This window comes from Lactuca serriola, chromosome 9 (assembly GCF_051521515.1).
Source record: "Lactuca serriola cultivar US96UC23 chromosome 9, Lser_US96UC23_V15, whole genome shotgun sequence".
NCBI lineage: Eukaryota > Viridiplantae > Streptophyta > Magnoliopsida > Asterales > Asteraceae > Lactuca > Lactuca serriola.
The window spans coordinates 17,229,702-17,233,930 of NC_136416.1; the positions used below are offsets into that span (position 1 = coordinate 17,229,702).

The 4,229-nt window shown below is 31.5% G+C and overlaps 1 long non-coding RNA gene across 7 annotated transcripts; it reads right to left on the minus strand.

Annotated features, from left to right (window-relative positions):
- Positions 1-684: 684 nt before the first annotated feature.
- Positions 685-3,357, minus strand: LOC145076953 (uncharacterized). 7 transcript variants are annotated; one of them, XR_013692886.1, is made up of 5 exons: positions 2,822-3,357; positions 2,698-2,730; positions 2,476-2,605; positions 2,008-2,380; positions 685-1,064 (listed from the first exon to the last, which is right to left on the minus strand). It is a non-coding gene; the product is annotated as an uncharacterized LOC145076953 (long non-coding RNA). The 7 variants fall into 7 exon arrangements; XR_013692884.1 differs by having other exon boundaries at positions 2,476-2,730; XR_013692885.1 differs by having other exon boundaries at positions 2,476-2,739.
- Positions 3,358-4,229: the final 872 nt, after the last annotated feature.

Here is a 4,229-nt window from a genome sequence, read left to right on the forward strand (position 1 = left end):
CCAAATGCCTAAAAGAGAATTTAATGTTCAAAGTCTTGAATAGCACAAATATATTCATCACTTGGTTATTGGTGTTATTTGGTTCTGATCACTTGATATGCATTTTGTCAGAATTAATAATTTTTTTTTATATTTCTCATATAAAAACATTCTCACATAGTTTATTTTTATAATTGATTTCATGACAGTTATTCTTATAGAATATATGAATGAAACATGATGATCATGAGTCTGAAGGTTGGATAATGGTATGAGTGATAAAAATGAACAATGGTTAGCGATGTTCCAAAAAGAAGACATTATTCATGGTTATATTTTCACAGAATAATCAACAATACAATAATAAGACTATATGTAATAATATATTATGATATAGTATTCATGTAGAATAATCTATATATTGTTTTTATTTGTTATTAGTGAGTGTTACATTATCATAAAATAGTATATAAAGTTTTTTTTTAATATTTTAGGAATGCGATGAAAAAAATTTAACTTGTATTCAAAAGTTTATTACTCTTCAAGATATTCATTCAATCAAATATATATATATATATATATATATATATATATATATATATATATATATATATATATATATATATATATATATATATATACTAGCCGTCTACCCGCGCAAAGCGGCGGGCGGCGAATAATTTTATTTCTTTAGAGTTAAAACCATTTTGCGTTCTCAACCTTTTCTAATGCTTTACTTTTAAACTTAAAACTTCATACTTGGGACTTGAATTTCCGGATTTTACCCTTACAAAGCTAGTATATATTTCTTTTGTCATGTTTCCCCTTTTTCTTCTTGCTTTTGAATATAAATTTCCCATTTTGCCCTTGTTCCTCTCCAATTTCCAGACTCAAGATTAAATGAGTATACCCAACCTAAGGCTTGCCTTTAGTGGAGAACTCATAGTGAGAATGAAACGCAAGACTTTACTTTGTACATTTTTCAAAAATACCAACCATCCAGTACAAAGGATTTTTTTTTTTGCTGCTTCAAGAGCACTTGAAATCAAGCCAAAAAGTGGTAAAGTTTTTGTTGATTCCACCTACTACAGACACAAAAAAAAAAACCTTGTAAGTTGATATGAACTAAAATAAATGTAAATATTACCATCAATACTCAAAAAGCATGTAAACTTGCTTTTGATGTTGTATATAATATCATTGTTAGAATCTAGAGGTTTTAAGGGACCTAGACACAGTATAAGTTGCATGGCTTTTGGTATATTCACTAAAATCCTTATCAAGGCCAGTAACGTAGAAAATGTAATGTATTAAGGAGCTTCATGCTTTATGGGAATCGGGAAATGGATTTGGGTTTGGAAGCAACATTAAAATCCCAGGTTAAAATTGCCCACTTCAAGAACAACTAAGAAGCAGGGGTAAGGGAAAATATGTCCAAAAACAACATACACATTAAGGGCATGCACAGCTTGAGAAGCTACATAATCTCCAACATTAAGGGCAAACTGTCCAAAAATAGTTAAAAATCAAGTTTAAAATCATGTTGATATCAATAGTCCTTGTTCATTAGTCAAGTAGTGCTAAAAAGGAAACAAAATTCCATTCACATCCAAATCAATATAAATAGAAGCACGTCTAAAAATCTAAATATTCAAATGAAAAACTATACTTCAAATAATATAATGAGCATATGGATTCGTTTTCGAAATCCAAAATAACGCAAAAAAAAAAATTAAGTTTAATATGTTGTAATACACACAAACATTTTAAATTCAAAAACAAAAAACTAAAAGTGTTATTTTAAGGATTATGAAACCAGCTCTATGTGAATCAATATCTTTTAAAGGAGAAAAGTTTGGACTTTTAAGTCAAATTTGTTGATATTATATTCTATGTTATATGTTGTTCACTTTGTTCAATGTATCGGTTCCAAAAAAATCATTTTTAAGGTGTTTGTTTAAATCTCCAAAATCTAGAAGTGAGACAAAATGTTGGTTTGACTACAAAAGTCAAGACAAATGTACTTACATAGTGTTGACCACTTTCATCCAGGATGCCACCAGCATTAGAAGCATAGTTGACAACCCCAGGATCCTATTTCCAATGGTCGTGGGGTCTGAGAATGGAGGTGAAGCAGATATTCACAACCAATCTCCTGCACATAAAGATCATTCTATTTAAATTAACATCAAACGTGCAAATTCTATTTTTGTTGACATACCATATATGTAGACATCCTCCAGTAAATCAAAAATAGGCTAATATAAGTTTATGTTCCTGAAGAACACCAGCACATAACATCTGTCAAGATGCAAATAAAAAACCAAAACCATTAAAGTTCTTAATGGTGATGGTGGCACGGCTGCATCAAGCTTCAAGTATTCATCACCGTTAGTCAAAACTGTAAAAAACAAAAATCTTTCAGACAAAAAAAATTCCAAAATAAAAATAGAAACATAAATGCAGCAACAATGGATAGGCGGTGAGTTTTGGTACCTTTTACCCGGGTTGGAAACGGTAGGTGGAGGTTGTTGCATCGATGACAAAGGCACAAGCAGTAGCTCGGAGGCCAATTCAGATAAGAAAATGTGAAGAACAACCTTGGGAAAATAAGCCATTGTTCGATCTATGAAATCTGAAATTAAAAAGATTTGGTTCTGTTTCTACAAACACCCACGCATATGAAGAGAGATTGAAAGGGTAATCAGGGTATTTTACCTCTTTTGAGTAGAGATAGAGTAGCAGGGATGTCTGTTGCCACTCCACATCCAAACCAAAAATTGGACTTTAAAACACACAAAATCGACACACATACATACAAAGATAAAGTCTGGAGTGATACCTTTTGCGAATTCTTCCTGATTTCTGGATCTCTGTATGGCATGAGTACGTAGATCGTTAGGCTCCGACGGATTTTAAGGGTTTGCAATCGTTGGGTTGCTGAAAAGAGAAAGAGATGATGGAAGAGATATGAGAGCAATATGAGCAGAGTTTTGGGATTTTAGAGAGAGGCCGGAACACGTCGGTGGGATTGGAAATGAGATAAGGGAAGAGAAGACATGAGTTGCTTCATATCTATTAGCTTGAATATGGTGGTTATGGAGGGCGTGGACTCGAAGGCTGCAATTGGGGATGAAGAGGGGTTTTAAATGACTGACATCGAAGATTGTTTATAAAGCTCGTGTTTGACCGAATCAATTTTGACCGAATAAATTGGCTAAAAGCGAGTAATACTAATTCAATGCCCATCCTTTTCAATTGAGCAGATAAGATTTGTTTTTTAGAGAGAGACGACTGGTGCCATGGTGATGTTGGGGGAAGTAAGAGCAAGGTTGAAAAAGAAGAAGCAGGGATATATATATATATATATATATATATATATATATATATATATATATATATATATATATATATATATATGGGAAGCCGGCGCAGATTCGAAAGATAGATGCCTACTTGGGAGCGGTGAAGGTCGTGATGGTGACCGTAGATGGTGGAGAAGTTGAGGGAGGCGGTGAATTATGGAGACGCATGAAGATACGAGGTGGTGTGTTGAGGCTATGGTTGTTTAGGTTAAAGATGAGAGTTTGGAGAGAGAAGGTTTTCAGTTTTGAAACTGATCCGAGAATGTAGAAAAGCAAAAAGTTCAGAAAGACGCAGGATATCGGGATATTATGCGATATCTCTGGAGTAAACCACTGGGATTAAGTGCATGGTCAAAAGATAATAAAACATATGCATTGATTAATTGTACCTTATTCATAATGTTTTGCATGACTTAAAAAATATTATTATTTTATTAATGTTTACTTGTACTATTAGCTTAATGACTTGAACGTCTTAAAAAAATATTATTATTATATTGTATCTATTTTTAGAAATAATAGGATTTCCTTTATAATGTATTATATATATATATATATATATATATATATATATATATATATATATATATTCTATCCGAATATATATTCTTTTATGATTCAAGAATATTGATATTTTTCAAAATATTCAAAAGCATATTTTGTTAGAAGGTCTGAATTAAGAGAATTATCATCCATAAAATAAAATTTTTAAAATTAATAGAATCTATTATCTTGAAAATTCGCAATTTTTTGTTTAGAGTAAATTACACGAATGGTCCCTATGGTTTGGGGTAATCTGTACGTTTGGTCTATAATTTATTTTTTGTTAACTCGAACAGTCCCTACTATTTATTTTTGTTACGTCTCTCGTTGTAACATACACGT